The 12,036-nt window shown below is 34.9% G+C and overlaps 1 protein-coding gene across 13 annotated transcripts in view; it reads right to left on the reverse strand.

Annotated features, from left to right (window-relative positions):
- Positions 1-12,036, reverse strand: part of LINGO2 (leucine rich repeat and Ig domain containing 2) — a 452,194-nt gene that overhangs the window by 277,627 nt on the left and 162,531 nt on the right. For all 13 annotated transcript variants that reach the window (XR_010386288.1, XR_010386293.1, XR_010386292.1 and 10 more), the window contains one exon: positions 8,639-8,720. The gene's annotated coding sequence lies outside the window, so the exon portion shown is untranslated. The remainder of the gene's footprint in view (positions 1-8,638; positions 8,721-12,036) is intronic.

Genomic DNA, 12,036 nt, shown 5'->3' on the forward strand with positions numbered 1-12,036 from the left:
TCAGTCAAACTTAAGTGCTGTGCTAAATGCTTTAATTCAAGAAATCACAGAAATTTCCTTCTGATTCCAGTTAATTTTTTTTCTCAACAAATGTAAAAATTCCATTTTGAAATCACAATGCTAATTTGAGAGTGAAGATAAAAATCACAGTATTTTTTGTTTGAAATATACTGTTAGAAGATTATGTAAGGTAACTGTGCTGCTCTAGGATACCAGAGAGTGTTCTAAACTGAGAATGTACAGTAAAATAATGTAACTGAACATATATAGGTTTTCATTTGAAGTATCCAGCCTATTTCTTAATGCAGCAACCCACAGAGAAAGACAGCATTTTGAAAATGAAAACTTCATCTGATTGAAAGGGGAGAATCTTTACTCTGATTGGTGAGTTAGCATTTTAACTAGGTTGATTTCATTTTCAATCCTTACAAGTCTTTACAACAAGGCTAAAAACAATCTATATGGATAGAATTATTTTTGGAATTGACATTCACATTTACATGATAGTTATTTGCTTACAGATACAGTACCAATCTTCCATTTCTGACTCTGAGGTTAGTCTAAAATGAACACGAATTGAAAGGCAATACTACCCTCTTGGCCAAATCGTTGATGATGGAAGAGGACAGCCCTCTCAGCATCCCTTTGCCTCTCCCTACTCCCCAACAAACACACTGACTATTCTCCAAGACTGTCTGATCACCCAAGGAAACATTAACTCAAGGCAAAAGCTAGGATTCAGAGAGTGGGTGAAATCTTGCAGTGTTGAACATCCCAGGTTTTGGTCAGTTCATAATAGAAAAAAAAAGCTTCCTTGACTACTGAAAACTGAGGTTAGAGGAAAGAACTCAGTTGTTTTGATTTGGCATGCTAGCATCTCCAATCTATTATCACTGTAAATTTTCTAACATGCAATTACTACTGCACTCAAACTGAGAGAACTAAGTATTTTGTGACCCAGAAAATGTGTCATTCTCTGTAGGATGCAGTTCTGCTAACCATTATCCATCTACCTGCTGCTACTCATAAAATGTACATTTTGCTGACTGCAGCAATAACAACTGTTTTATTTCTGCACATCCAATTCCTGTAATTAAGATGCTCAGCAGAGCTGAGGAGCTCTATAATGTGGTTGAATGAAACTGGAATATTATCACATTTCATAATTTACTGGTTAACAGAATGTAAGCACCTTATATCCAGAATCACAGCTGCACAGTCCAAACAATTTGAAGAAATACTATCAGTTGTCAGAATAAGCATCTTAATTCAGATGGGTCAAATGCATTAATTAGAATGGTTTCGATGTAAAGTTCAAAACTTTTGTTTGCCCTTGGAGTTTTACTCCTCCCTTCTTCTCAGCCCTGTGTTACAGTCCTTGACTCATCTATTTGTCACCTTGGTCAGTTTCCTCAAAACTGATACTTACTGGAACCTCATTGACACTTCTTTTATATACAACTTAATTCCACCTATATCCACCTATATTCCATTTATATCACCTCTGCTTTCAAAACCTTGATTTCTTTCACCATCATTGGTGTGATTTTCACCTTCAGGGATGCCACAAAGATTAAATGATCTTCTTTAGCAACTCTGCAAAGCTTTGATAAATTTTTTTTTTTCCCTGGGATGTCCAAACATAACAGTCATGATCTCATTGACCTTCAAGGGGTTTTTTGCACTTTCACATCATGTTACCTTTGCACTTCATGCACGCATGATAATAGTGTATGCTAGGGGTCCAATTGCTGTTTCAGACAACCTAGGTTTCTTGAAAAATCTTGAACAAAACTAAAAGCATCACAGTTCTGCTTGTATAGCAAGCAGCCATGCTTCTCAGGGATGCTGGTCTCTATGAAGAGATACGTGATATTGAGGGTGGCTCATGGAGAAAGGGTAAGAAAAGGGAAAGAAAAAGGAAATTCTGTAAATAACACATAGAAATAACCAAGCAAAAAAATCTGGATGTGGTCAATTGTGACATTTTGAGAAGACACAAGAAAAGTTCAACATTAATAATGAATTATAGTATTAAAAGTGAGAGTTAAGTGTTAAAGAGAGTTTACAGATGGACTAAAGAAATAAAAATTGCATGCTATCTACAATCTATTCATGTGTTTGGAAACATAAGAAAACAATCATTAAGCAACAGATAAAATAAACATGGTTCTAGAAATACTAACTATACCCTACCACTAACCATACTGGCTATTCTCTATGATTTCAGAGTTACACAGGCACTCTGGCATTAGCAGGATTTAATCATCTGACTTGCCTAAATTTATAATTCTAAAACAAAATATTCAATGTGAACAAACTAACTACTGAAATCACACCTCCAAATTTTCAAAACCTATTCTAGGACTTGTAAAAGAAATATGCAGCCTTTTAAAATGTGGGTCCTTACCTTCCTTCAATGCATCCAATTTTAAGAATATAAAGATTCTTCCATGAGGATGAAGATGTTTTCTTAGGTTTGGTGGGAGGTTTTATTATTTGTTTGTTTTTTGAAGGCTTTTGGAGATTTACGAAACTGTTATTCTACTTTTGTATAATTGTTTCTGAGTCATGTTCGCAGTTAGAAGGACACATTCTAAATGATACCAAAAAGATTCCAAATTTATGCTCAGACTTAAACAAGAAAAAGCAGTCACATATAAGAAAAAGACAAATTTTGCACAGATTTATTCTACATACAGACTGCATCAAAAGACTTCAAATAATAGCCTTTAAAGCTGTATTAGTATTCCTCAGAGAAAGAATACCAGACTCAGCACAAGGGCTTTCCCCAAGCAAAGTAAAGAATTCAACAGCAATGTTCAGAAGTCTCTGGCAAATTTAGAAGACTATTCCTTTTTTTAGTCTGTTATTTTGGAGCATGCTGCTTCTGTACTCCTAAATTTACAATTACAATATTTATATTCTACTGAGGGCAGATATTTTTAATTAGTCCATATTCAGTCCTAATACTTTATGCTTTTGCTATTAAGAATGTGATGATAGTAGAATTTCTTCTTGTGATATTGACTGACATTGTTAATACTATTTGCACTGACAACAACCCCTTCTGAAGAACTACTTGCAGAAAAATATCTCTCTCTACTTTTGGGCTACCAATAGCTCATTTTCAGAATTTCGGGAGAGTATGCACTCTACTGTATGCCTCTTCACTTCAGTACTTTCTTCAGCCATGTCAAATTATATTACTCCAAGGTTCTACTGACCAATAGTTGCTTTATGCCTTGTCCTGTAAATGGTAATCTCTGACAGTATGCCGGGGGAATACCAAGAACACTTCTTTAACAGTTAATGCCAAGTGTATCAATCTTCTTTTCAGTCACCTTCATCAGATGCCAAGTACAATAAAGCAGAGGTAACAGCCCTGCTTTTCAACACAGTTTCAGGCAGTCTATGGCTTCAAAAATAGCCATTGGAGCAATGCAGAGACTAGTTTTTAAACATAAAGAGAGTATTTCAAAACAGCACAGAGAAATCTGTATTCCCAAGAGAGGTGTGCATGCCTCCACCAGCATTCCTGTAGTACCGTGACATGAGACTGTTTCCCTATCATTACCAAGCACAGACTGGTTCTGGTTTTCTCATTCACATGGCTGGGAGACCTGTTCTTGCTTGGCCACTCCAGGGCTTTTTAATGGATTTGAGACAGGGCTCTCAGAGGGAATTGGCTGGGCTTCTCATCATTAACACTTAAGCAGTATGCTTTCAAACATCCTGCATTTCTGAGCTTTTCAGGCCTGCAGTCTAACTTGCATTGCCTGGCTGGCAGAAAATCATTCTGTCCACAAGAGTAAAATGTGGCAGAAAGCAGTGTCCTGAATGATTAAACTTAAATCTATACCTAGTCTGAGAAGGATCTTCTAGTCTATGATTTAATTCATAGTCAGGCATTAAACAAGCTTAGAATAGAGCTCAGAAATTTTGTTATTCAAGAATAAAAGATGTGAAGCTTGTGCCAAAAGCATTTGTTTAATTTCTACTGATATGGACATATTTTACCAGAAATCAAAAATACAGATTATTTAAAAAAAAAATCAAAGTATTAAACTGTGATGACCTAGAAAAAAGTTATACATTTATTAACAATCTGTGCATCAGCAAGCTGCTATTATGTAATGGATTTTTAGTGTTCTGTTTTTTGCCAGACAGAAACTGTATTCTGTAATTCTTGCCACATCAAAATAAACAAACCCACTCTATCCATTTTGGGACAGTACAATCATTATCTTGATAAAGTCTCCTTTTACCTTTTATTACTACTGTAGCTCAAGTATCACCCTTGTATTGACAGTAATTATATATAAAGTTATTCCTTTTTCTTCCTCATATATTTTCTGATTAATGAACAGTATTTTACCATGAGGAGTTTTCATTGCAGAATTCTATCCCAAAGGCAAGACTGCAATGCTGAAAATGCACGAATGAAAGATTTCAGAATGCACAGTATCCTGTACATTAGGGTTCTGAATATGGTATGAAGGAAAGTCAAGCAAGGACTGGTTCCTTTATTTTAAGGAAGATGCACAATCTAGAACATTGCATTGCGTGTGACAGGAAATGAACACATCTTTGTGTGATAAAAAAGGAGAAAACAGATCTTGTAGGTTTGTGTAAGGTATATTTATCTTCCGCAAAACGTAACTTTCAGAGCTGTTGTAAAAAAAACTTTTTAGTATTTCCAGACAAAAAAGAAATCCTCCTCTAATTTGTGAGCTACAACTTCAGATTTTTGGCAAATTGTTTGTCTAAAAACATTGTTCATAATCAATATAAGATCCAAAACCAAAGAATACTGAGGTAAATTTTAGCACTTCCAAGCAGTAAGCCTAATCCCCTTTAAATGTTAACACCACTTTATCCTTGGGGGATGCAAGGGAACAAAGTGGAGTGTCTTCACCGAATGCACTAAATATCTTTCTAAATGAAAGTTCTGTTTGCTCTGCATTATATTGGAGTGTGGATGTCTACTGCCACTGCTCTGAAATATACTTCTGAACTTCATCTAGAAAATAAAGTTTGATACTCAAGAAATCAAAGAACTCTTACATGCTTTATTTATTTAATTTAAATTTAAATTTCGGAATGTAAAGTTTGGTTGTAACTCTGAGCAAGGTATGCAGACCATTTCCATGACAAAAGAGCTCAAGATAACCCCCCAAAAGACTGGAATGGATTATTTTTCTTTCTTCTGGAAGCTTTAAATATCAGCAGTCTTTGAAGCTCTGGTATGAGCAAAGATGAATTAGACAGGTGCTACTCCATCAAATTCAATGAAATTACTCAAGAAATACAGAGGTATAAACAAAAAAGAAACTATGTAGAAGAAAGTGGAAAGAAGAGTTAGGTATTTCTAGATATGCACTGCACAGCTATGAAGTTTGGCTATATCTGATGATAAAAATGTGTCTCTCATGCTGCTGAGCTGCAATTGGAGGTAGCTGTATTAGTAAAAATCACTTCTTATGGTACTGAAACTGAAGAAACTGAATTAATCTGGCTACAAGAACAGACTGCCAGCAACAGCCAATATCACAGTGTGCAAAACCTTCATATTGCTTGTATTAAGTCAAAACTGAGCAGCTTTTTTCTTTCTTCTCTTTTTTTTCCTAAGGGCCTAATCCAGTAAACCTCCAAAGTATTGATTGTAGACACCCAAAATAAAAGCAAAGCACAATCACAGTATTGTTCTATTCAGGAAGGCTGTTCATTGAAGAAAAAGGTGAGAATAGTTCATCAATCAGAGACTCAAGACATACTTAGAGGGGGGAAGCAGGGTTTCAGTTTCTTGTCCAATTAACATTTCCTTAACAGACTATATAAAATACAGAGAAGGACAATTCCCACCCACAGAATCAGGGAGAAAAATGATCTTAAATCAAACCTCTGACATGTAATAACAACTGGGCTATTAGATTAGAGATGTTGCTATCAACACATACTTCTTATTCAGATCTGTTTACTGTTATTTTCTTGATTTTTATTTTGAATATCTCAAGCATAAATACTTAATTTCAGCTCATGTGGAACATCTGAATTTAGAGAGCACTGGGATCATTTCTCTTTAGAAAAGGAACAGGTATATGTACATAAGTAGTGACACTGAAAGAACACCTTGTAGGTTTTATAACAAAAATTTCATTTTTAATGAATGAATTAATTAATTTTAAATTCTGAAATAAAAACAGACATTGCACTCTCAGCCTCTTAGTATCCTATGTTAGCACTTAATACTTTGCTGGACAGACCCATTTCCTGATAATCCTACAAACTATTGAGGGTTTTTGTTTTGTTAGTTGTTAGTACTCCAATACAAAAAAAAGACAGAGGAAATTTTCTCAACATCAGCTAGTGCAAATCAACATGCTATGTACTCCACATTCCCAAGAAGAATGTTAGGGAAACAAGTTTAATGAGTGATAATAATTTTTTTAAAAAGTAGAAAGACAGACAGAAAGGCAATTTTGTTCACAATAACTCCCCAAACTTGTTTAAATATTGATCAAACCACAACTCTAAAGCTGCCTTTCAGCTGATTAAAAATATCTCATTACCCCACCAAGATCATCATGACATATTAATGTATTCTCATTGACAGAGACCTACTCCAAATTGAATGAGGTTTTCCAGTTGAAATGTTAACGCCAGAAAATACACATAACTCACTAGAATCAAAGGCATCTTCAGATTTAACTACATCTACAACCAAAGGAAGCTCAGTAAGTTAGAAATGGTTATTTTGGCTAAAAAGTCATTAAATTAGCTTTTCATATTAGCTATTTATACTAATGCTTTTCATTAATTCTGTTTTAAAATATCACAGTATTTCTGAAGTAGTTATCCTGCATAAGAAAGAAACCTAGCATACATGGTGGTGAAAGAGCAGCATTTGCCTGCTGCAGTGTCATATAGATTCTTTTGAAATCTTACTCACTGTCATTCTTGTCACTCCTTTAGTTACCATTTAGCCAGATATACCCTAATTCCACAAATGTTTAAGTATATCTTTAAATCTTCATTAAATAGAATGAAATTAATCACAAAAAATAAGCTTTTAGAAAATCATGGCTTTAGCCACTAGACTGTTGATTTCTAGTACTTTTTCCTAGCTTCTCCTGGTTTAGCATTCTTATTCTCAAGACAGAGAAGGCCTGTTTAACACAATGTGAATTTCTGAGGAGTAGCACTAACATCTCTTTGAAACATAAGATCACCCACACATATCTAAGAATCCCTATTATTCAGTGCCTAACTATCTTTACGCAAAACTACTGTGTCTGGACTTTTCCTCACAATAGAAATTTTTCTACTGCTTCTAAGAAGGTGAAAGAGAGTTGGTAAAAATTACAGCCTTTTTTAGTATTTATGAATGGCTTCCATTGTTAGAAGGTGCCTAAAAGGAAATGTTGCTACTTTTATTTTTACACTCACCACCCACATTTGTAGCAGGTTTTCACCCACAGCAGAGGCTGCTTCACCTTTTTCCTCTCCCTACTAAAGAAATGCAATGCATTAAAATGCACAACCTTGGGATTTGGCTTGTTAAATAAATGCTTAAGAGATGAATATTCACTCCTCCGTCTTAGGTGCTGCAAAGGCTGATGATTTTCTTTTTCAAAAGGGCCAATTTTTGCCTTGAATATATAGCTCATGGTGGCCCTTCTGTCAAGAGGGGGTAATTCTTCAGCTCAGCACTATATTTAAAAGCATGAATTTGGAGAAGCTTTAGCATAGCTTCTGGTTCTATTTCTTTTAATACGTAACAAAAAAAGCTTTTGAAAATCTTTTCTTGCCATGTGTAAAAGAGCCAGCTTCAGTACCAGAAAAATTCAGAGGAATGTTCTCTCCTACAGACAACTGAAACAACTTTAAAGATAAAATTCAAGGGTGGAATAACGTCTTCAAGGAAAGAAAGTAACATTAAGTCCAGATGCTTATCCAAAGCTTAGGAAGATATGCAGGGAGGTATTTTTCTTGACAGAACCAGCACTATCTTCCATTGTAATAAAAATAATTATCAAAGCAAACTAGTTTTCCCTAGGCATTTTGAAACTCTAGATAACTAAATGTTCCAAATAATTAACATGACTAACTTTCAAACATTACTATTAAGAAACATGCTTAAGAGCAGGCATCAAAATCTTTCATTTTAAAACCTGTGCAGCCACAAGGATCGTCAAGCATAGATGGACACATCTGAAGAAGTACTTTTAGCCTCTCTACTGACAAAATCCCCAATAAACACAGAATGCATATACACAGAGAAGTGATCCTTAAATAATAAATGCATTCAAATTCAAATTTAAATGTTAAGGTTCGGCTGAGTCCACTCAGACGGATGGAAATGCCGGAAGGATAGCTCAGCAACCCCCAGACGTTCTAGATCTTGGCAACATTTTCCTTCCTTTCTGAGAGGGAGTATGCTTCTTAATGCATCCAAAGCAACACATAGCACTTATTTTAAGGTACATGAATATTTAATAGAATGCAATGCTAAAAGTTTAGGTGCCCTATACTAAGTAAGGGTATTTCTTCAACAAGTACGGCATTAAAAGGTCATTTTAGGCACTGAAAACTATAAAACAATATAAATTAAAATCAATTAAAATGGAACAATTACCTTGTAAAATCCAGGCTCCATGGATACAAGCAGGAAAGACAAAGAGTTCACTGCCAAGTTTTCCAGCTCTGCTGCTTGCTTACTAGGAAGAAGAGGAAAATCCATTTAGAATTCACAGCTGTATTGAAGTCTTTGAAATGGCGATGTTTTTCGTGAAATTCCTTAGAATGGTTTGGGATGATATTTAGCTCTTTCCCAGAGAGGAAACAAAGAGCAAAGAGGATTGTCAAAGCTATAAACATCCTTGCTGATGTAAGGAGGCAAGTGAAAATTCCAAATAATACCAAATAGTAATGCGTACTCACTGGCACCCTTAGGGAGGCAGAGAACTGTGTTGCATACAGCAGCTTAGAAAACAGTTTACTAGGGGCTCTAAAGCTGAAATTGACAAAGGCATTAATCATAAGATGGGGACAAAAAGAAAAAAAAAGTCATTTTAGCAGGAGGTTTAGCTTGTTCTCTCAACATGCAATGGCATTCGGCATTGCAATTTCCACAGCCAAGTGTGCTCTATCCATGTCTCCCATTCTACAGCAAGCAATGAGCATTTCAGAACTGTCACTTCTCTCTTGCCATATGGAAATAATATCAGAACTTTCTACTTATTTTAATAAGACACAGGACAAAAATGTGCTGAAGAAGTATTGCAGAGGGAGAAAGGAAACTTTTGACTAGTATGTTTCTCTGGACCAGAATAAACCCTGCTAGAGTGAAAGAATTGTAGATTATACAATAATCAAGAATTATACTGATACCAAATTGAAGTTAATTTGTCTATGTTATTTCAAAATTAATCCAAAAATATAGCATAGATTCTTTTTATCAACATAGTCTTTCAGAAAGATGGTCCCAGATAATAAAACTCATTGGCTGTCAAACAGAAATTACTTCTCCATGACCTTTCAGACTGTCTGAAAAAGAAGAATCTACACCTCCACATAAAACATGCTATGAGCTGACAGAGAACACTCTGAAAATCCACATGATGGCATATAAAAAAGAAAGAAACAAATATGGCTTCAAAGACTCATAAAAATTTAAACAAAATATTTTTAGGATATTATATAAAAATAGTATTGCAATTATATGAAAGACCAGATATTTTAAGCAAGTATAAATTTCATGGTCAAATGGTTTTATGTAATTCTCATTCAACTAGCCTGCTACGCAGTATCCAAACAATGTTTTAAATATGAGTTAATTCAATTGTTTTGTATCATATGCTTCACCATGGATGAGACAAACTGTGCAACAGCTGAACTGTAGTTCTGAGCTGTTCTGAGGAATGCACACAGTGGGATGAAGAATATTCATTTGTCTTGTAAGAAGGCTGGATCAGTGGCTCTCAGAAAAGGTGATCCTAAAGATGAATTTTTAGACATAAAGTACTGATATTTAATAATCAGAATTAGTTAGAAGATTTTTCAATACCTTGGCTGAATCCAGTTGAAAATATGGACAACTTGGATTTTGATAATTATTTGTTATTAAAAAAAAAAAGAAATTTCTAAGTAATACTATTCTCAGATATGTTGGTAGGGGTTTTAATACCAAACTTCAGATAAGTAAATCTCACAAAATACATGTGACTGTTTATCAAGTACCATGTAACCTTTCTCACTGAATATAAACACATACCATTGTATTCTTGGCAAATATATGTTGTCCTGAAATGTAGTTCTAAACTCTGTTTTCAAACTGTCACCTAGAGAAAACACCATCAGTTTTCCCTGGAGCATCTGTGCAGGGAACGAAGTTGATTTACTGTTTCAGTATACACTTCCAGATATTTTAGTCTTTGTTACTTCATGTAGGTGAAGTAATATAGGTAAAACAGATCATGATAAAAAGTTATTACACGACTCTGTACAACTGTATTTTCACATATTTGTCCAGCATTTGCCTCAGAAAACAACATGGAAGTCATTACTAGAGGTAAAAATAACATCTTGTTATAGACACATAGCTAGCTATTGCTATTTCTCAACAGCTAATCTCCATTTTGCAAAGGAGGCAATTATCATTATCCCAATTAGATAGAAGGGAAACCGAAGCATGAGAAAGTGATGCATTTTGCTAAAAGGGCTCCTGGGTGCAAGCACCCAGGACGCGACATTTTTCACCAGACAATGCTGCTTCCCTGAGGGAAAAACTCAGCTCATTTAGCAAATGGGTAATTTTGACAGGAGATTTGCATCAAATTTCTATTCTCTCCCTGACATCTTATTTTCAAGTTACTCCACAATGACATTTGTCAAATTGTGTGAAAATAAAACTTAGTACAGAATTACTTTTTTTGTTTTTTAAATGCATGATCACAATGGAATCTACCTGAAAATATTCTCCCCTAGTCCCCTAGAAATGCTTATTTTGAAGGAGTGGAATGATTCAGAACATAGACTAGTCCATCTCTAGGGCTTCTCAGGCACCTTTATGCAATTTGCTTGCTTCTCTGTAGTGACCCTTCTCCTCCACCCACCCTCCCCTCTCCCCAAAACACAAAAGAACTCAGTTGCCCAGGTGAGGAATCCTGTGAATTTAACAGGTGTGGGCAGAACATTTGCCATTTAATTTTTTTGAATAATTGTCATGGAATAAAAATTTAACTTCAACATTTTAGTGATATCTGAACATCTTCTCTTCCTGCATTCAGAAACTTAAATTCCTGTTCTTGCCTAAATCTGGTTGTACTGCTGTTACTTTGTATTATCTAGCTGGGACAATGACTGAGTAAAATAATTTCAAAGTCAAATGTTTTTATTAACAAAGAGGTCAAATTGTTGTTTGAAGAAATGGAAATACCCGGAGATAGAAGAAAGTGGGAAAAGAATTAGGAGAAAATAATATTGTCTTGTGTGAATGAGAAAGTAGAATAAAAAAGAATGCTCTATTAGCAGGCAGAACTTATTTCTAGACAGTTTATTTAAATTTTAGCTTATGTTCTTTCTCATCTCTAAGTAGATAAAAAAATTGGAAAATACTGAGACAAATAAGAGGGGAAGGAAAAAACAATTTTCTATAAAATCGCGAATGGCATAGATAGGGGCCAGTATAAGAATCAGTGGGAATTATAAGAAACTCAGCAGAACCAAAGTCCAAAACAAACAAAAAGATGTGTTTCATTTGCAGATTATGTGGGGCAAACTACAGAACTTCTTGCCCCAGATGCATCAAAATTTTTGGAGGAAAATTGTATGGTGGAAACACCCTTTGGTAACTCCAGAATATTTCACCTAAACTTGTTTATTCTAATTGCATAAGTGTAATCTCAATCAAGCTCTAGCTTTAAGAGACAGGAACAGCTGTGAGTGTCATAATATTGAAACAAAGAGTCACCAAACACACAACTCAGGGACATCCTGAAGATTTAGGGAGATTTCAGTCAGATTTTTTGACCC

Source organism: Dromaius novaehollandiae, chromosome Z, assembly GCF_036370855.1.
Source record: "Dromaius novaehollandiae isolate bDroNov1 chromosome Z, bDroNov1.hap1, whole genome shotgun sequence".
Taxonomy (NCBI): Eukaryota; Metazoa; Chordata; class Aves; order Casuariiformes; family Dromaiidae; genus Dromaius; species Dromaius novaehollandiae.